We start from the raw sequence: 22,510 nt of genomic DNA, 5'->3' as shown, positions 1-22,510 counted from the left end.
TGGCTAAAGTGTTGGACAATAGACTCTTGGGAGTTTTGAGTGAATTGACCCATAGCGAACAATGCAGCTTCCTACCGGGAAGGGCCACAAGCATGAATCTTTGCAGAGCGCAGAACGCTTTGGGATTGGTGAACGCTTTGGAGGGGCCCCATGTCCTGGTGGCTTTGGATTCAGAAAAAGACTTTGACTCCATCCGGTGGGGTTTCATATGGGCAGTATTACACAAAATGGGTTTTGGGCCGAACTTTCAGAGTTGGATGAAACTACTATACGATAGGCCGACGGCTAGAGTAAGGGTAAACATGCTGCTGTTCCGGGAATTCCCATTACAAAGAGGTACTTGTAATACCAGGACTATAAAGTACAGATTACAGCAAAGATACAGCACTAACTACTCGGCCAAACTCTTTAAAATCTGCAAGGAGCTGGCCAACCCTGCTGCAGTCTCTACCCCTCCTATTGCCTCCCAGGCTCTTTGCAATGCCCTTGCCTCTCACTTAATTAAAAAAAACCCAGGACATCCTGTCTACCCTCTCCACCCACACCCCTCCTCTTCCCTCTCCATCTGTGCTTGCTGACCTTCCTTTAGCCACCCTCCCACCATCCTTCTCGTCCTTTCCTCTTTTCACCCCTGATGAGGTCGCTAGACAAGTCAGATCTATGAAAGCCTCTTCAAAACAGGTTCATCCCTGTTCCTCTAAAACCATCAAGCACCACATTGACACCCTCACTCCGGCCCTTGCTGATTTTTGCAACCACTCCTTTGCCTCTGGATCCTTCCCCTCACCTCTGAAGCACTCCTTTGTGCATCCTCTTCTCAAGAAACCAACAGCTGATCCTTCTTGTCCAGCTAACTATCGCCCAATTTCCATTACTCCCTTTCTTGGCAAACTCCTGGAAAAGTTGGCCATCTCTCAGCTTAACCTTCATTCCAATTCTGTTGGCTGTCTCCATGACCACTAGTCTGGCTTCAGAGCTGCCAGAAGCACGGAAACTGCTCTCCTGAACATCAGTGAAGATCTGCTCTCCAACCTTGACTCTAAAAATTCCCTCTGTCCTCATCCTCCCCGATCTCTCTTCTGCCTTCGACATGGTCAACCATACCATCATGCTCAACCGCCTCCGTGAAAACCTGGGTATCACTGATCAGGCTCTGGCCTGGCTGACCTCTTTCCTCTCAGATCGACCCTCCCAGGTCCAACTTGGGTCCTTCCTCTCATCTATCTTCCTCACTACCAGTGGTGTTCCCCAGGGGTCTAACCTCTCGCCCTGGCTTTTCAACCAATACCTGGCAACTCTCGCCCACTGCATTGCCACTTTCTGCTCAAATTTCCAGTGCTACGCTGACGACACTTAACTCATTTTCAGGCTGCCCTCTGCCACCTCCTCTCTCTCTCTCATCTCTGATTGCCTAACTGCCATTCAAGATTGGTGTGCCGCCAATGATCTTTGTCTGAATGCCAGCAAGACGGAGATCCTCCTCATCGGCACACCTTCACTATCCTTTCCCCTCACTCTCTGGCCGGCCTCCCTTGGCCCTCCTCCTACCCCCACCTGCGAGGCTAAGAATCTCAGGGTTATCTTTGACTCCACCCTTTCCTTCTCCGCCCACATCTCTGAGGTCTCTAAAAGTTCAAATGTCCGACTGCACCTCCTCAGAGGTACTCTGCCTTTCCTCTCCTTCCCCCAGAAGCTCATGGTATCCCAAGCTCTGGTTCTCTCTAGCTTGGACTATTGTAACAGTCTCTTTCTAAATCTACCTGCCTCTACTCTCCGCCCTCTGCAACTGATCCAGAACAGGACTGCAAGACTTGTCCTTGGCCTCAAGCCCTGGGATTGTATCTCTCCAGCTCTGAAATCTCTCCACTGGCTCCCAGTGGATGCAAAGATTAAACTCAAAACCCTCTGCATTGTCCACAAGGCTTTCTGGGGCCTGGGTCCAAAATGCCTTCAGCTATCCCTCCGCATATACCTCCCCTCTTGAGCTCTTCGCTCCTCTACCTCCAACTCCCTCAAGGTCAGTTGTTTTTCAAAGAAACGAGCTGGGGGTAGATCTCTGTTTTAGGCTGGGGCCTCCCTTTGGAACAGCCTCCCTGCCACTCTAAAACTTGAGGAGAACCATCTCCAGTTCCGGAAGCACCTCAAGACCGTCCTCTTTTCTTCTGCCTTCGCTCCCCCTCTCCCCTGCTGATCTGTTCTTTCTTGGCACCGTGCACCTGGCCACCCTCTGTCCTTCGGGCCCAGGTACCTGCTCAACCTGCCGCCCTCTCGCACTGCCTCCAGACCACCCCTTGCACTGGGGTCTGTATCTGTACCCATACAGCCCCCCCTTTTTCTTCCTGCACTTATCAGACCTACCCTGTCTGCTGCCTTAAACCTAGCACTTGCAAATTGCTGGCTGCATTACCACTGTTTGTTGCCTTTATTATTTATTTATTGTTATTTATCTGTTTCTCCTCTGCTTCGCACTTTCCACTTCTCCCCCCTTCCATGCACTTTTCCCCTCCCCCCTCTCCCATGCACTGGCGCGTTCTCAATGTCACTGGGCCTAGTAAGATCGCTGCTTTGTTCTCCCCGTTCCCCTCCCTTGCCTTGTCGCGCTCTGAAACACTTGTGTACGAACGCGATAGAAATAAAATATCAATCTATCAATCATAACCTGGACAGGTGCAGCCCGAGAAGAGTTGAGAATCCTCCTGGTCACCCTGCACCGTCCTGCTGTGAGTAGCAAGGAAGGGACAGAGTTTCCAGGGAAACCCTCTGGGGAATAAAACCATGTGAAGCCTCTGACACGGGGTTCTTGATGTCTTCAACTTCGAAGTCTGTTACAGCTTGTGTTGTCTATGTCGACGGGTGCTGTAATGACATGTTCTATCTAGGTCCAGGCTACTGCAATAAGAAGGACCCAGGTTAAATGAGTCAAACACCTTTCTGGATGGGAGCTGAATCACGTATATATTACCCTGTAGTCCTGTTGGGAACAGTAAGGGTCTTGATAGTATTCTTTTCAGTGCCAGGTATAGAGTATGAGCAAAAGTTGGCATGTAGAAGGTCTGTTTTCAACAAGGCGGGAAGAAGAGAGAAAACAGAATGCGTGTTTGGGTGAGTGAAGAAAGAGAGAGAGAGAAAGCCTATGCTGTAGCCCGTTGACATGAGGCGTCAGGATTGTAAAGGAGGACGGCTCTGAGCAACGAGGATTGAATTGTGGCGCTGGTAGCACTGTCTGCTGGATACAAGATACAGGACGTGTAATGCTCTGCGCAGTGGGCGAGAAGACGCTGATGAGTTTCTGTCAAGCGGCGACAAACAAAGATAAAATGAATGGCAAGTCTAAAGTGTTGGGGTACCTAGGTAACGGGTACGCAAAATTCCTACCAGGAAATGCAGTATCTGAAGGGAGGCGTTGGAAGGTGCGCGAGCAACGTGGCAGTACGAGTGAAATCTGCAATAAAGGGTCTGATGTTAGAGAGACAGAGTAATAGAGTACAAGTAAGAAAGGCAGGAATGCTAGAATATGAACTCACAATGCGCTTGCTAAACGGACTAGCTACACATCATTCTCCTGGACAAGGCTCTGTTTGAGTCCTGGCAGCACCATGGGGCGGGACCCAATGCACACCATGCAACTGAGAGACTGAAGCGGCATTCACATTCCTAGCTGCCATCTTGGGGGAAAAACGAGTCAATACTGAAACACCTCTCCAGCGCTGCCACACAGACCATCGATGCCTCATGACAGTACTAGGCAGGGGTGCCCACTTTCCCCCATACTGTTCCTCATGGTAGTAAAGCCCCTGGGGGCCAAGATCCGGGGAGACCCTGGGATTAGGGGATAACGTGGTAACGCAACTAATACAGGAATTTGGGGACGTCAGTGGCCTACAGGTGAACTGAGATAAATCAGAATTGCTGTCGTTAAAGGGGGCGGGAGGCGGTGCCACACAATTTCCCACTAACTGTGGCTCAGGGGACGATTAAGTACCTGGGGAGCCATATAGGCCTGCATGAACGCACTTTCCTCTGAAACAATCTGGACCCGGTATTGGCTAGAGCCAAGACAGACGCCCTCCACTGGAACAGCCTCCTGTGGTCAATGCTGGGGCAGGCAAATTTATTTAAGATGCTGACCCTCCCGAGAATGCTATACATACTCCGGAACATGCCTGTGAAGATACCGGCCAAAACATTCCGAACCATAGAGGGGATTCAGAGGGATGCGGTATGGAGTGGCATTGTCCACCCTGGGTAGGGCAGTCTGTGAGGGGGGGATAGGGCTACCGGATGTCAGAAAATGCTACTAGGCCTCATTACTAGTGGCCGTGAACGATTTGGTATACAATGATCAGAGGGCTTCACATATCTAGGTGGAAAAACACACCATGGGCGACTACCCACTGGCAATTCTGCTCTATGGGCACCAGCCAGATCCATACGACGGAGGCATGGACTGCCGCCGTACGGACGATGGGATGAGGGGTGGGGCTGACAAGGGAAGCATACATCTGGGGGAACAAAGACCTACCCTGAAGTGAGGAAATTAGGCTATCTACCCAGGTGGGCAGCAGCAAGTGTACAACAGATGAAACATACTATTGAACACCAACGCTTGGTACCCTTCCGCCGCTTGCAGGCTTCTCACAGATTAGGTGTGAACGAGCACTTCAACTGCACACGGCTACACCACACCTTGAGTCACAAGGGGAGGGAGGAGTGGGACCTCCCTGAGCGATCCCTGCTGGAGGCTAACCTGTTGGATAGTAAATTGTCAGAGAAAGTGGTCACTCACTTTATCAGGCGATCAACAATTTTGCTGCCACTCCCATGAGCAAATGTAACGAAAATTGAGGGAGGGACTTGGAGCAATTGAGGAGGAGGATTGGGTGGGGTTATTGCGGTCGGCAAAGGAAGCAGAGGCTTCCAGCAAGTTGAGAGTGGTTCAGTTCAAGGTCACCCATAGGGTATACTTAACCAGGGTCAGGCTCCACAGGTTGGGGAGGACGACGGATCCCAATTTTGTTTGGATGCGGGGAGAACACAGGCACCTTTCTTCACACTCTATGGACTTGACCTAGATTACAGTGGTTTTGGGGGAAGGTAAAGGAATTGGTGGGAGAAGCAGTGGGGAAACCAATACCAAACTGTCCAAAGTTCTGTCTGTTGCATATATGGGGGGAGACGGACTTCAATGGCAAGGAGATATGTCTGATAAAGACTGCATTTATAGTGGCTAAGAGAGGCATAGCTGCAAACTGGGGAAGCAGGACAGTCCCGAGTTCTTCAACCTGGCTGGAGGGAATGGACCATTGTTGCGAGATGGATCAATGGATATATAGAGACAGAGGCGGCCCCCGCAAACATGAGCAAATCTGGGGGAAATGGCTGGAGATGGCACTTCATACGGGAGGTGGGGTGGATGGATGATGACTCTGGATGTTGTTCTGTACCTATTTTGTTTAAGGGCTATAAAACAAAAAAAAAATCCTGTGTCTGAAATCCCATCCTAGCCCTCTCATACTAAAATAACTATAAGGTACTAAGGGTAATGTCTTTGGCTTGAAAAGTGCACAAATGTTCAACAAAAACATATAAATCCAACAGAAATCTCCATAGTGTTCACAGTTTCAGGGGATGGCTCCCTTCCCAGGTTTCTCTTCACCAAAGCAACACGTTCAAAATTAATAATCACATTCCTGTAGGCCCTCCTCTTGGTGTTGCAATTCACTCCTCGGGAAATGACTCCCTTCCCCAGGTTTTCTCCACATGAAATGCAGTTCAAAATCCGAAGGGTATGAATCTTCCTTTGGATTCCATTTTCTTTTTTCAACAAAACATTTTATTAGGCATTTTAAGAGAATATACATCAACATCACATTAGAGCATTATTGGCAATACGTTTCACAGATGCACAAAAGAACCATTGCACTTTAAGGGTCTGATCTTCAGGGCTTGGTCTTTTCCTGCTTCTGTGGAGGCCTCCGGAGCAATGTGTTGCTTCCTCTGTTACTAAACCGTATTTCAGCCAGCGGGTCATGGGCAGGCAACAGGAAATTCCTGGGAATTTCTCTGCGTAGTCCATGAAGGGGGCACGGGTGTTTTGGAAGGCATTAATGTTTCCAAGGCAGATAGCAGTGTTTTAATCTGATAGCACTATGCCCCAACATTTCGTACACCATATGGGTAATGCAGGGCCTTCAGGGTGTTTACACAGAGGAGCTATTGAGATTTTGGCTGCAGTAAGAAGTGAGTGCATAGGTATTGCTATTTGACCTGTTAGTGGAAATGCTCCAGGCCCAGTGTCTCCCAGCAGAACTGTTCCTGGGTCCCATGGGATTGTCAAGTCTGTGATCAGTTTCATTTGATCCAGTACCGCCCACCAATAACTGCTAGCTTTTGGGCAGTCCCACAGCAGATGAAACAGGGAGCTGGTGGCTGCGCATCCTCTCCAGCAGCTCGAGGGAGTTGCTGGGTTACTTTTGTGCAACAGCTTGGGTGTTAACTAATACCGATAGCACACTTTGTATCCCCCTTCCCTGCTAGTTATGCATGTAGTACTCTTATGCAGTCTCGCCCATGTTCTATCCCGGTCTTCTATTTCTATTGTGCATCCCAGGTCCTTTTCCAGCTGAGCATTTACTTTTCCTTCCTGATTGGGTCTGTTCTATCCAGCAAATGGTATAGAGTTGAGATTTTACCCCTAGGCGGGGATGTTGTTAAAGTAAGCTCCAATGCCGTTAATTCCCTCCTCTTTTCTCCCTAACAGCCCCTTGTGATGTCCAGTGTCTTAATTGTGCGTAGTGGAAACGCTCAGCTTCTGGGATGTTGAATGTTGCTTTACATTCTTCGAATGTGAGGGGATTGCCATTGGCCAGGAAGTTTGCTACCCTCTGTAGGCCTCCCTCCTGCCAGACTGCGAAGCTTGTGGTGGGAATTCCTGGGGAGAAGTCTGGGCTATTCCAAATTGGGGTAAGGGGACCAGGAGTGCCTGTGCACCCCCAATTGCGAGCTGCATTTTTCCAGTTTGACACTGTGTTTTTTGTGGCTGTGACGGAGCTTAGGTTTTCAGTAGTCCGCTGGGTTGAGATATGCGGGAGGGCAGAGAGTGGGGATGAGGACCATGCTTCCTCAATTTGCTTCCAGCAGGGTTGGTCTGCCGTCATCTCCCATGTGAATGAGTGAGAGAGTTGTGCAGCCCGGCAATATCTGGCCATGTCCGGGACCCCCAGTCCACCAGAGCCCCTACCGGAGAGCATAATCCGCTTTGCTATGTGCATTCCCCCCACCCTCCAGATGAATTTCAGTATACTTTTCTGCAGTTTTAATAGATCCCCCTTCGGAACGTGTATTGGGAGAGCTGTGCAATGGTAGATTACTCTTGGCACTATATTCATTTTTACCACAGCTATCCTCCCTAACCAGGAAATCTCCTGCTTCTGCCAGCATTCCAGGTCTTTCTGTAGCTCCCTGAACAGTTGTGAGAAGTTGCTTTGGTATATCTGTTCAACTTTCCTGGGCATTTGGACTCCTTACTACCCAATGGAAGTGGCTGTCCATGGGATGGGGAGATTGGGGTGAGTGAATACCTACCTTTCCGTGAGATATTAATCGTCAACGCTGATGATTTCACGTAGTTCACTCTAAATCCTGAGGCCCTGCTAAATGCCTTGATTTCCTGCCAGAGGGACTCCATAGATTTATCTATTTGTGTTATAGTGAGGAGGACGTCGTCCACGTACATGGCCGCTTTGTACTTTCTTTTACCCACTTTGAGACCCTGGATGTTTGGGTTTTGCCAGATTTTGAGAACAAATGACTTCATTGAGAGGACAAATATTAATGGCGATATCGGGGAGCCTTGTTGCGTACCTCTGGTAATGTGTATCTTGCCCGATCTAGTGCCGTTGATCCTTAGGTGCGTGGATGCGTTCTAATAATTGGACATTACCCAAGTTACAAAGTTGGGGCCGAACCCAAAGTGGGAAAGTGTCTTTCTAATGTACCCCCAGTCAAGCAGATCAAATGCTTTGTGGGCATCTAGGGACATGACTGCCATTTTCTCCCCCATTCTAGAGGCGCTATCTATGAGGTCAATTGTGCATCTGATATTATCTGGGGTACACCGCCCAGGGATGAAGCCTGTCTGGTCTGGATCTATTACTTTTGGGAGCACTTTCCTCAGCCTGGTTGCTAGGATCTTGGAGAATATTGTCCCATCGTTGTTCATCAACGTAATTGGCCTATAAGAGGCACATTGCTTGGGGTCTATCCCTGGTTTGGGGGTGGGTATAGTCAGGGATTCTACCATGGATGGGGTGACGCTGCCTGATGTTAGGAATGAGTTAAATATGGCTGTGAGCTGGAGGGATAAAATGTGCGAGTAGACCTTATAAAACTTGGCTGTGAGTCCATCAGGGCTGTACTCTTCACGGTTTTAATTGCCTCAATGGTTTCCACTACTGAGATCGGTACTTCTAGGGGTGCAAGCTGGACTCCAGGGGGGAGTTCACTGATGGATCGTAAGCACTGTGCCAGCCTTACGTGTGTTATGGTGGACCCGGCCATGATTTCGCTATGATGATCTACCATAATTTCCATTTTCTCCTCCTCGCTATACCGTGCAATACCATCAGCCCCCTTGAGCCGTAAGATATTATTTCTCTTGTGTTTCTTTTTTTGCTGTAAGCTAGTATGCGGTTGGCTTTATTACCCTTAATATAATAATATATATACGTGCAAGTGCTCTGGCTGATTAGTGTACACAGTTCATTTCTAGGGCTGTCTTGGCTTTTTTGAGGTTCCTCCCCGTTTTTCTAGCTAGTGGTGGTTTGAAACATTTCTCTAATTCTGCTACTTTCTCTTCCAGTTTGAATTCTTGGAGTCGGGAGATCTGCCTTTGCTCTACTCGTGCGCTAATTAATGCCCCGCATACTACCGGCTTCATTGCATCCCAAATCGTGGCTATGGCGGTATCATCTACTGTGTTTTCTATAAAGTAGTGGGTAAGGGTCTCGCCTACTTGCCTTTTGATTACCTCGTCTAGTAAGATGGGGTCCTTCAATTTCCAATGTTTTTGGGGTGAAGAGGCAGGGAGCCCCGAATTTGCAAGTCTGCAGTGACGGGAGCATGGTCTTATAGCATTCTTGTGTGGATTTCCACCTTTTTAAGGCAGGGGAATAGAACACTTGATGCCAAGATCAAATCTATTCTGGACAAGCTTTTGTGCACATTTGAATAGAAGGTGAAGTCGCTATCACCCTTGTTTGCTAATCTCCAAGTACCTACTTTCCCTGTTTCCCTGAGAAATTTGTCGAGCCCCAGCACTTGGGAGAAATCCACTCTCGTTTGGGGGAAGTATGTTATCCCTTTGTAGGTCTGGGACCACATTGAAGGCCCCGCCCATTAGGAGGTGCCCTTCAGTTTATTTTTTTATCCTTTTATTAGTTTATTCAAACAAACAATACAAACCAAACTTGCAGTGCATATAATAACATTTCAAATGTACATCGCTTCATCATGTCCACCGCTTCCCCCTATCCCATCCCCCCTTTCAAGCCTACTTCCTCTCATGTTCTGTTTCTGCATCTTGTGATAGGGATTCCTCTTCCGTGGGTTCGGTTGGGTCTCGCATTGGCCGAATTACTCTGCTATTAGTAATTTCCAGGCCATCAAGGTCTCTGTTTCCTCCTCCCCCCGGCACTGCTCGTTTCTTGCCATACTGTGGTTTCTGCCTCAGCCCATTTCTGTAAATCTTTCCACCATACTTCTAGTCGTGGTCTGTGGCATGTCTTCCATCCCATAGCAATGTTCCTCTTTGCAAGTGCATACGCCCGGTCTTTTAGTTTGCTCACGTGCTTGAGTTTACGTGGTCTAGGAAACCCTCCTATCAAGCAGGCCCACACTGTATCCACCACAATCTTAATACCTCTTTCCGCTAGTCTGTGTGCCACTTCACCCCAGAAGTACTCAATGACTGGGCATGAACAGAACATATGCACCCTTCCAGCATTCTCCTCATCACATTTGGGACATGCTTGCCGTCTTGCATTTTTGAATCTAGCTATCCTCTGGGGTGTCATATACGCCCTATGTGTAAAATATAGTTGCATCTGTTGTAGTCTTGCGTTCCTTGACACCTTTTTGTGGTACGCTTGGGCTCGTTCCCACATCTCATCGCTCATCGGGGCTCCCACTTCCGCCTCCCAGTCCTGTCTCAGTTGTACCACCTCCTTTCCCACTTTGGACATCATCAACTCATATTTTCTAGATATCTCATGTCCCCCCCTCTGCTATGTCATATATTGTATCTATGGTGGCGTCTGGTTCCTCTCCTAGTACCACTTCGGACCATGTCCTCCTGATTCTCCGCACCACTCTGTGATATGTGATATACTGGCTTGTATGTAACCCGGTTTCTTCCCCCAACACTTCGAAGTCTATTATAGTCCCCTCTTGCCATATATCACCCATTGTTGCTATCCCCACCGGTTCCCAGTGGTTCCTGATCATCATCCTTAGTTGCTTTTCTTTACCCGCCAATGCCACTAATGGTACCTGCGAGGAACACGACAATGGGTTCTCCATCAACTGGCATACTCTGCGCCACATCTTCCACCCAAGTATCATCATCTTTGGATGCCCTTCCATATCTGCCTTGGGCAGCCACATAATATCCTTTAAGTAGAATGGAGCACAATCCTGTCGGAACAACCTGCACTCAGAGGTTGCCTCTTCTGAAAGCCATTTAGCTAGATATTGCAGTTGGCTTGCTATATAATAAACTTCATAGTTAGTCAGTTTTATACCCCCTTTCTCATATGAATTCTGTAGCTTCCAGAGGGCCACTCTATTTCTTGTTCCATGCCAAAGGAAATCCCTGCACATACAGTCTAATCTAATGAAAAACTTCTTTGCTATCAGGAGTAGCATGTTCCCAAAGTAGTGCAAGAGTCTTGGTAGGACCACAATTTTCAACATTGCCCCACGCCCCATCATTGCTAAAGGCAGCTTCACCCAGAACTTCATGCAATTTTCAATTTTCTTAATCGCTACCTCTGTATTGTACTGATGCTCCACACCGGTAAATGTTTTAATGGGATCCCTTTATATCCACCCAATGGGAATATACTAGATTTCTGTGGGTTCACAGCTATGCCAGACAGCCCTGCATATCTCTCCATCACCTCCAGAATGTACTAGAGGTTTTCCTCCGGGTGTCACAAATACAGCAACATGTCATCTGCATACAGGGAGATTAAATGCTGTTCCCCTCCCACGGCGATGCCCATCGTATCATACTGTTGCCTCAGGTATATCACTAGGGGTTCCACGGCCAGTATATAAAGCCTAGGAGACCATGGACATCCCTGTCTAGTACCCCTACAGAGTTGCCATGTTTCTGATATCACTGCTCCTGTTTTAACTCTAGCCAGCGGTTCACTATATAACATTTTTGCCCACTGTATATATCCGGGCCCCATTCCATAGCCAGCCAAGGCCGCCAACAGACACGGCCATGTGACCGAGTCAAAGGCCTTTATTGCGTCCAGTGACACAATTGCCAATTCGCCTTCGTTCTCGTTTCCATGCTCAATAACTCGATGGAGTCGCCTGAGATTATTGGATATGTTCCTGTTTGGGACATAACCCGTCTGGTCGGGATGTACCTGTGTGCAAAGATAAATAAAGTTAAAAAAAAAATACATTGATAGGGGCCTATATGAACCACAGCTGTGTCCAGGCTTATTACGTTTGGGAAGCAGTATTATGATCGCTTCTCTGAGGGATTCTGGCAGTCTACCATTTCATATGCCTCATTCAACATCTCTAAAAGCGGGGGAAGCACCTCTCCCTTAAATGTTTTATAGAATTCGCTTGGGAGTCCATCAGGCCCCGGAGTCTTGCTGGTGGGCAACTGCCTCACCACCTCGTCTAACTCTTCTAAAGTAATCGGTGCATCCAACTCCTCTCGTTCCTCAGCGCTGATCTGCGGCAGTCCTATGTCCTCCAATGTTTCTGCTATTTTCGTGCAATTACTCTCCTCATCATCTCCATATAGTAGTCTGTAATACTCTGCAATCTCCTGGTTAACTCCTTCTTGGGTATCAACTATGTTCGCATCTTCCCTCGTTATTGTTTTAATCGTGGGCCTGGTGGTCTCACTCTTGTATAGCTATGCCAAGATCCTTCCTGGTTTATCCCCTCTTGCATGCTGTCTCTCTATGTATTTTGTTATAGTTAAGGTTACACAGTCTCTCCCAATGCCCAGCACATTTCTGTTGCAGCCTGAGTATTAGTTCAGTGTCTTCCTTGGTATTATCTTCTCCCCTCAACGCCCTTTCTAACTCCTTCTCCATATCCTGTAGCTCAGCCAGGATCCCTCCTTGCAGCCCTTTGGGCTTTGCTATGACTACCCCTCTCATCACCACTTTAAAGGCCTCCCAAAGCGTACCCGCTGAATCCACACTGCCATTATTTATCTCAAAGTAGTTAATAATCTCCTCCCTCATATCCTCCCTAAAAAAGGGGTCTTTCAGCGCCTCTGCTCTGAGGCGCCATGTCGGAATACTTGCTCTCGGGGGTCGATATTGCCATCCCAGGATTAATGGCGAGTGGTCTGAGAGGACCCTCGCTTTATATTCTGTCTGTGTAATCTCTGTCATTATCTCTTGTGTAGCAAAATGTATTGCTCTCCTCTGAAAAGTGCACGGAACTACCATAAATCACCAGTGCAATTATAGAGCAAATACTTCAACCCAAAAAACAGACACAATAATTCACAGCCACGCACACTTTAGAAGATAATCAGCTCTTTACGCTATTTATTCAAAGCTTACAGGTACATAGAAATAACTCATACAACTCACATGGACATAGATCACAGAAAACATAAAGAAGTCAAAGAAAGAAATACATCACCGTGGGCGTAACTTAATGAAACTTCATCTCGCCAGAAGCGGCTGAAAGACCCCGATAACAGCCAGGCCGAGAGCACAACAGCCCACAGGAGTGTCGGACCGAAGCGTCCCCCCTCCGACTGAGGTCTTTGTGCTTATCCCGTCTGACCGTTGAGGGTTTCCGCATATATGCCCTCCTCAATAAGGGGCGGCAACTTCTCGAACCTTCTGGCAATGCGCTTGCGCATTGATGGGTGACCGTTGGTTGCCAGCTGGGTCAACCGACAGTAACCTCAAGGAGCAAAGCGCTTCCCTCTCCTAAACGCCCCGGGAAACAATTCCATAACTCATCTCAAAACCTTGGCGCAGGCATAGCAAACCAAAACAAACTTCGCTATCAGGTACCAGCCGGCACCTGCAGATCTTAGCTTTCCCAGCGCCATGTCCTTGGCTGAGAAGGCCTGCATTCCAAGCCCAGCAGCGAATAACGTTGAAAACATGTTGTTTCACAAAGCAAGTGTAGCTTTCCACTGAGGCATGGATAAATATCCATTATAGTTCCCCCAGAATGCACTGCGCACCAGCGCCATGTTTTAGCTCAACCATCACACAAACATATAGTCCAACCTAGTATGTAGTTTTTGTGGAGCGGAATAGTGCGAATATTGTCTCTCGTGGGGGTGATGTGACCTCCATACATCCCCGAGCCCGAAATCATCCAGCAGTGTCTGCAGTGCTTTAGCGGCTGGGGCGGGTCTATCCATTTTCCCATCTAATCTGTCTACCTTAGGGTTTAGTACGCAATTAAAGTCTCCACCCCAAATCAGTGCCCTTCCCACACACGTGCTGAAGTTGCTACACAGGGTTATAAAATATGCCGCCGTGTTTTGATTCGGGGCATACGTATTTATAATGCTTATCTCCCTGTTTTCCACCAATCCTCTCATTATGACCATCCTCCCATCCGTTTCAACTATCGTCTGTAACAGGTGAAATGGGACATGCAGCGCCACCCAGATGATCACTCCCCTAGCATAAGCCGAATATGATAAGCCCACCACAGTCCCCTTCCATTTTTTACCGATCATCTCCATCTTATCCTTTGTCAGGTGAGTCTCCTGCAGCAGGGCTATATCTATTTTCTGTCTGCGTCGGTATAGCATAACCTTATTCCTCTTTAGATAGCTATTGAGCCCTCTGACATTCCAAGTAATTATTTTAAGATCCCCATGGTTTGTTAGAGTCCCACTCATCCCCCCGCCAGTGCAGTCCAAAGTCAAGTGTATTTCCCTTCTATATAGGCTTGTTTCCCAACTTAAACTTCCCCTAACTAAAACCACCACAAACACCCAAACCTCCCTCCCTCCCGCCTCCCTTCCCTGCCCCAAAAATACCCTCCCCAACTGTTGCCCAGCTCCATCCCTGGATCTCAGGCACCCCCGCATCTAGCCTTTCTGGCAATAGCCTGTACTCGCAGCTCAGCAGGGTGAAGTCGCCCTAGTGGCTGTCCTACTACTTCTTCCTGGGGGTAGGTTGCCTTCATCCTGCTGCTCCTGTTTACTTCAAGTTTGCCGTGCTTGGTGCTACCCAGTTTACTTGTGCATTTTATACTCTATATTCCAGTCCAACAAGTTCAACGAGTCCAAGAGTATCATAATACAATTTCAATGTTATCTGTCTTTGCCCCTCCCCTCTTATCTGTGCCACAGTCTCTTCCGGGACTCCCCCCCACTTATCCTTTTATTATGCATGAAATATCCCCATCACTTATCGTGCTCCTCGTGATCCTGCTCCCCATCTCTCTACGGACAGCCCTGCAAGTCCAGCCATGCCGCCGCTTCCTCTGGGGTATCAAGAAAATACACTCTACTTTTATGCAGGACTTTAAGCTTCGCAGGATACAAAAGCATGTACTTGATTCCAGCCGTGCGCAGTCTCCTCTTGACCGCCACATAGCTGTAATGCTGCCTCTGCACCAGCATGGTGTAATCAGGGTACGCTGTGATGGTTGCAGATGCCCTTTCTATCGTTCCACCTTTACGAAAGTACTCCAAGATCTTCTCTCTATCTTTGTAGCTCAGGATCGTTGCCATTATTGCCCGAGGGGGGCCCCGGGCCGTGGTTTCCTCATCAAGGCCTTGTGTGCTCGTTCAACAGTAAATCCTTGTGAGAGCTTGTCGGCCCCTATCTCTTGCAGGATCATATTCTCCAGATAGTCCGTGGGGTCCTGGCCTTCCTCCCACTCCGGCAGGCCGACCACGCGTATGTTGTTTCATCTCGCTCTTCCTTCAGCTTCTTCTGCTCGGTTCTCGATGTTAGCCACCTGCTGCTTCAGTATATGGACCTCCTTTGCATTGCCTGTGCTGGTTTCTGGGTTGGTTTTCACCGCACTCTCTAGACCACTTGTTCTTTCTGCCAGTGCTCTCACATCTTGTCGCAGCAGGGTGACCTCTATTCCTACTGCATCTATTTTGGTTTCCAAGGCAGTTCTTAGGTCCGCCATTGCTGTCGCCCATGAGGTTTTCAACTCTGTGATAGCTGCTAGGATCAGGTGGTTTTCTTTTGCCGGGGTACCTTCTACGGACACAGCTGCTGCGCTTTGTGCCGGAGCGGTAGGAGTCTGTTGCGTCTTGGCTTGGCAAAGACGTCCATTGTGGGTTGCTTGCTCTTGGCCTTAACTCCTCTTATCGACATCACGCAACCCTGCTTGTATATCCAGGTCCAGCTCTTCTGTAGTGTGCGAGTTCTGCTTCCCTGTTCTTCTGTGGCGCCACAGGGACAGTTGGAGCTTGGGAGCGTTGTGCTCAGAGGGCAGCAGTAAATATTGGTATGCGCTGTGCTGTGTTCCGAGTGGGTTGTGTCCTCCCACGTCCTCAACCATTGTTATTTCTTCCTATAGACCTTCTCTGACTCTTGGCAGGGCCTTTCGTCGTCTGCACGTTCTATACCTTGTGCACCCGTGTTGGTGTTCATGCAGGTCCTGCGGGTACCATCATTGATCTGGCTCGACCCTGCATACAATGTATCTACAGCCGTGGTAATCGATGGCCTGCTCGCTTGTTTCCTAGGGCCATTAGATGCACCTCCTTCTCCACCGCCGCTGTGCCTCGGGCTCATATGGTACCCAGTGCCATGTGATCACCTTGATGAGGGCCCTTATCCAGTGTTGGTGTTTAGCTTGCCTGCCGCCTTTATTCTTTTTGTGTTGTCATCCAGCAAGTGCCCAGGATAAACTAGATTCTTTCTCAATCCAATTACCTATCATGACAGTGTTGCTCAGCGCTGTTTATTCTAGCGTAACAGCGTGCTAGCGTGGATCCGACCTTATTGCATGGGTCCCACTTTCTCTCTGGCATGGCAATGCCAAATTAGTTACCTGGGCATATGTCCCCCAGCAGAGTAGGAAAGCACTCCCCCCTTCACTTGAGCAAGTAGCTGGCGTCCGGCGTCCGTATCCCCTGGACACCAGTATGGCACTTCATTTATATAGGGTATTTCTTCCCTCTCATATGTTGGCAGGGAAACGTTATGTTCGGTTTCCTATCTCGGCTCATGCGTGTAATTACAAGTGGGAATGTATTATGCAAGCCGCGCTGGCTCCTCCACTCGTACAGCGCGGCTCGTTCACCGTTGTTTTCTTAGTATAAGAATGTTCCCTCTCTGTCGGCTCTCCACATGTTGCTACATATGCGGCTGCTCGGGATGTTCCATTCGTTTCTTGAACTCTGCCGCTGCTGTCACCGAAGTTCACTTAACACGGCTACAGTATCTGCCGTGCAGATCACTCTGCCGCTTCAAGTCCGTAACTGGCCTCATTATCACAGGACGCTGTTTTCTATGAGCGAATGATGCTCATAATGTTACAAGCAAACAGTTGTAAGGACAGCGCGCCGCGTGACTGCTGAATGCTGTTCTCTTTTCTTAATCTCCGCCACACGGATCTATTCATTTACATCTGCGGCCGCGGCTTCAATTCCCTTTGTTGTCCGCCATCTTGTGTTTCTTTGTTTGTGTACGGCTGCATTTTTTAAAGGTCCTTTTACTTCATAATCCTTCACCCGATTCACTTGCTTTTTTCAGATGTTGCGGGGCACCTCTTCCGATGCCTCTGCTTTCATTTCTGAAGAACGTGGGTCATTTTTTCAGCGCGATATTTCGGATCAATTTCGGATCCACAGGAGCTGCTCAGCAAGGCACGTTCTACACCATGGCTAGATAGCCACGCCCCTCGGCGGTGCCCTTGAGTTAATGTTAGTATAGTCGGGATTAAGTCAAGCAGGAATCTATCTTGTGCATTGCTCGGGCAATAGATGGCTGCTATGGTAAGTGGTTGTTCCAAGAAGTGTCCCTTTACCGGTATAAATCTACACATGGGGTCTGTTTAAACTGAGACCTGAGTTAGAGGAACATTTTTGCTAACAATACAGCTAATCCCCTTTTTTTTACCTGATGTGGCTAAGTAGCACTTCTTAAATCTGTTAAATTTAACACGTTGTTCGTCAGCCAGCAGACACACAATGTTACCTGCTAGCTGGCCTAGTTTATGTTCTACCGACCTCCTTTTGCCAGTGAAGTTAAGTTCCTGTTGGATTCCATTTTTAAAATGTCACAACTTGGGGGTGGGTCCCAGACTCAGACAGCACCTGGTATACTCCCCTGCCAGGTTTGAGCAACCAGGAATGAGACACGGACACAGAGGCATACGGTTTTTGGGCATAGACCTTTATTAAAGTAAACGGGGTGGGGGAAATGCCTCTCTGTCTCTACTCTAAGAGAGTTAAAAAAAAAGTGTTTCCCTACCTATAACACAAACTAACGGTCTGTCAAGCTCAGGATGCCCAAAGTAAAACCGCCCTGTGTCCAAAGTTCTATTCTGGCCCTCGCATTCTAATACACTAAACTCTAATGTGAAAAGGGTAATGTCTTTGGCTTTCTGTGGTTCATAAAAGTTCAAAAAGGAAAATGTGTAACTCCAACGTAAATATTCCAATAGGATAGAGTTCCTTATTCCAGAGGGTAGTTCTCTTCCCCTGGATTTCTCCTCCCTTGGTTGTCTATTCAAAGATGTGGGTTCATTTGCCTTGAGAAATAACAAAAACAAATAGTATACAACTCCACCTGACTCTTTGTCTTTGTCTCAGTAGGATGCCTGGCATGCTTTCATGCTTTTGAATAATATAATTAGTGTACAAAAGTTCCAACAGGACAGAGTTCCTTATTCCAATGTGTGGTTCCCTTCCCCTGTATTTCTCTTCCAATGGTTGCTCATTCAACAATATCAGCTCCTTGGGTTTCTCTTGATCAAATGTACAAACGACTTGACTTAATCTCTTTGTCTTGTGAGGATACCTGGTGTACTCTCCTGCCAGATTTCCACTCCTCCTCCTGTGGTTAGCACAACCTTTTCGTTAATGCTGATATGCTTTTTTCAGGACCTCTTTTCTCATGTATTTCTCACACAATGTTCCATCTGTCTTTGCCTGGTATACCTTTCCTACCAGGGCCTCCCTTCCATGCACACACTTGCAATTGCCTGGTATACTATCCTGCCAGGGCTTTCTTGGATGCACTCTCTTGCACTTCCCTGGTATACTCTCCTGCCAGGGCTTTCTTCAATGCACTCTCTTGCACTTGCCTGGTATACTCTCCTGCCATGTTTTTTTTAGGTGAGCTCTGCACACTTCCCCAAGGTACTTTCTCTATTGTTTCTACTTCTTCTAACAGTTTATGTGCCTGGTATTCTATCCTGCCATAGCTTGCTTTATCTGTGCATCGTACACACTCATAATTCTGCAAACTCTGTATCTTCCTCTCGTTACCTATTGGTACAAAATACTTATTCACTCTATCTCTTCTGTATACTTCGTTTATTTGGTTCTGGTGCAATCGCCAATTCTCCGTGGCATCCCCGCTTCCCCAGGGTGGACACGCTGGCTTTGGCTGGCGGATTATCCCTCGCTCGCGGTCAGCCAACAGCGTTTGTTCTACTTCTCTTCTTCGGGTGCCGTGTTCACTTCTTGGCTGTTTAGCGTCCCGCGGTCCCTGCTGGGCTCCTCTGCCTCGTGTCTTCAGGCTCTGGTAAAGCAAAGGCTGCTTCCAAACACCTGCGAATGTTGGTAAGCCCTCTATAGGCCTTGCTGTTCCCACAGTCTCTGCTGGGCTCTTCTACTGGCTCTTCTACTTCATGACTTTAAGCTCTGGTAAGGCGAACATTGCTTCAAAACACCTGCAAACACCATCAAGCCCTCTGTTGGCTCCTGGTGTTCCCACAGCATGCCACTTGTCAGTCATGGAGCCTGTCTGTTCCACGGCTCCCTCTCCAGCCTCATGTTTTCTCGGCTCATTCCGAGAGAGGCAACTTTCTCTCTCTAGCAACTCTCAGCTCTTGTCAGCTGTTCCACTGGTTTAAATCTCCAAGGCACAGGTATTTGCAAAGACTAGAGAGCAACCTGTGTTCCTGGCCTTTCTTGATCTGCATTCTTCTATTCATCTTTCTCGTCACAGCTCTATGGTGGTTATGGGATTGGAAGTACATTCTTGAATTCTTATAAGTAAAATCTGGAAAGTCTTGGTAATTGTTCTCTAGGGGTAAGTCAGTTGTACATGATTTACAGGTAGAAGATGAGAAGGTATTTTCGTTCAGTGGATGAGGGAGGTGTTACAGACAGTAAGCCATTAAAACTTTAGGTAGGGATGGGGTATCCTCAAAAGAAGAAAGGGATACCATGTCTCATCCGATGGCACCATGATATTCTCCCGGAGGTTGTCCCACCCTCATGTGATCCTCCCTCATATAGTTGCCCCGAAGGTCCAGATCAGGTAGCAGCTGCCATCCCCTAACCACATGGGGAGAGATCACAGCTGGGAAAGAAGTGATGACACCATCAGATTCATCACACAGGTCTTTCGAAATGTGTGGCCTTTCTCGTGACTACCTTGCCTAGAATACTCTCCTGCCAGGACTTCACAATGCATATCGTTCATTAGTTTAAGGGGTATGAGCCTTCCCTTGAGTCTCCTTAGCTTCTTATAATGAATAACAGTATATTTGGGTGCAAGTGCCAGACTTGCCAACTGCCTGGTATACTCTCCTGCCAGGGCTTTCTGGTACACCTTTTTTTTGGGGTCCCAGACTTGCAGTTACATTGCCTTATTTTGTTATATTTACTTACTCTGTTACCTGGTATACTCTCCTGCCAGGTTTTCCCCTTTTCCAGCGTGCCAAAACCTCCTTCACAATTTGGGTGCAGGTCCCAGACTCGCAATCCAACTTTTACTATATCTTTCTTCCAACTGGCTTCTCTTTTATCCACGTACCAGGACTGAAACCCATTCTCATACTTATTAACTTTAAACAATTGTCCCACCATAACCAAGCCCAGGGAATCCATGAAAGTTCTGTGGACGGAACTGAAAGAATTTGGGGAAACATCGGGGTTCAAGGTCAACCTTTCATCGGCGCTGGGCATCAACCTACCTCGATCTCTGACCACGGACATGGCAAATGAATATCTCATACCCTGGGCGAAAAAGCACCTATCATACCTAGGGGTCCAGCTGCCAGGCACACCCAACAGACTATATAAAGCTAACTTTCCCCCGCTGTTCAAAGAATTCAAGAGCGATCTACTACACTGGCAGAAACAGGAGATTTCCTGGTTCGGAAGAATAACGGCTCTGAATATGAACCTCATTCCAAAATTGCTTTACCACTGCTCAGCCCTACCAACGGCTATTCCGGAGCAAGCTACACAGAAACTACAAAGGGGCATCATGAGATACATCTGGGAAGGAAAACAGCCACAGATCCCAAGGAAACTCATGCTGCGGGGTCGGGCGGTGGGAGGATTGGGAGCACTCGACGTTGCCAGATATATCCTGGCCGCCCAGCTCTCTCATGCATTCGCCTGGCCACCTGCCACACCGAAACCCTGCTGGCTGGAGCTGGAGGAGGCATGGAGTCCAGTCCCGATAAACTCACTACCACATATGAAACGCTCCATCGACCGTGCGGACAGGGGGCCTCTCTCAGCAACCGGAAACACAGTGGCGAACTGGAAGAAGGCGGCGCGGCTATGGAAAGTCTGCAGCACAACAGGCCCACTCACCCCGATCTGGATGAATCCGGAAGTTTCGCCGGGCATCAACCACAAGGACTTCTTGAGGTGGAGGGAGGGAGGGCTGGAGAGAGTGCAAGACTTTTTCGAGGAGGGAAATGCTCTGTACTTCGAGGCCTGCAAGGCGAAATTCAAGGTTCCCGAAAAGCGAGAGGTTCAGATACACCCAACTTCGGCATTGGCTCTCAAACAAGAGCATGAGAAACCTGGGAAGCAGACACCTTAAAGCCCTGGAGCAGACCCTCACATCGCCTCCCCCTAAGGGCAAGATCTCTACCATCTACAAGATCCTAGACAGAACTGACCCGACCCACAAGGAACCATACATGCTCAAATGGGAGAGAGACATTGGGAGACCCATTGAGCCGAAGGAATGGGACCAGATCTGGACTAGAGCAAATAGAAGCTCGAAATGTGTATCCAATAAGGAGGGGGCATTCAAGGTAGTCTACAGGTGGTACCGAACCCCAGAATCTCTCAATAAATGCAGCCCGGCGATCCCACCGACGTGCTGGAGAGGCTGCCCGGACAAAGGCACACTATACCATCTGCTCTGGACATGCCCCAAGATGACGCAATTTTGGAAAGCAGTGTTAGATCAAATCAATACAATCACGGGCTTATCAATCCCATGGGACCCAGGTATCGTACTGCTCGGAGCAAGCAGCGAGGGCCAATTCTCTCGATCAGGCCACAGAGCAGAACTTTGCTCCCACCTGCTGACGGCTGACCTACTGTTATTGTTTATGTTTTCTGTTGTTTCTTTGATTTGTATTCTCAAGCAAGATTTTACCGATTGAAACACCCTCATTTCACATGCCATAATGTATAACTTGCTTGTTTAAAACCAATAAAAACATGTTTGGGAAAAAAAAGACAATTGTCCCACCATCCCAAATCCCTTCGTGAGTTCGCTCTCTTTCAATGTATATTCTCAGTACTTATCTGGCACTCCTTGCTGCTGGCTCACAGGCTTTAAGCGCCTGCTTCGGAGCTCCTTGCGTTCCTTCCCATCACGGATTTCACAGGCAGCTGGCATCTCTCCTGGTCTGCGGTTCCCGTGGCATCCTAAGGGCATTTTCTCATCCCTCGGCCCCAACGCTCACACAGGGCTTCCCTCTCTGCAGGACTTCCTCGAGCGCCGTCTCCATGAGCCGCTTTCTTCCATCATCTGCTTCCGTCTGGCTTGCCAACCCACGGCCGGAATACCGTCTCTCTCTCTCTCTCCATTGTCCAGGCATGATTCTTTTTAATTTCCCGGCCCCTGTTAAACTCATGCAACCACTAGAGCACATCTCCTGTTTCCTGACTTCAGTAAGCTGCCCTACTCCTCCTCCTTGACCTATCTGCAGCTTTCGATCTGGTCGATCATTCTGTCCTTTGCTCACACCTCCACACCTCAGCTCACTTTTCCACCGAGGCCATTACCTGGATTACATCTTTCCTTAACGGCAGGACCATGAGGGCCTTTTCTCCCACTGCGGCAGCTGACCCTATACCCAT

At 48.3% G+C, this 22,510-nt stretch overlaps 1 protein-coding gene across 1 annotated transcript in view; it reads left to right on the top strand.

Annotated features, from left to right (window-relative positions):
* LOC138472640 (putative 4,5-dihydroxyphthalate dehydrogenase) overlaps positions 1-22,510 on the top strand; it is a 2,792,617-nt gene that overhangs the window by 116,266 nt on the left and 2,653,841 nt on the right. The window lies entirely within an intron of this gene.

This window comes from Ambystoma mexicanum, chromosome 8 (genome assembly GCF_040938575.1).
Source record: "Ambystoma mexicanum isolate Mex_15411 chromosome 8, UKY_AmexF1_1, whole genome shotgun sequence".
Lineage (NCBI taxonomy): Eukaryota > Metazoa > Chordata > Amphibia > Caudata > Ambystomatidae > Ambystoma > Ambystoma mexicanum.
This window is presented reverse-complemented; position numbering and strand designations above follow the sequence as displayed.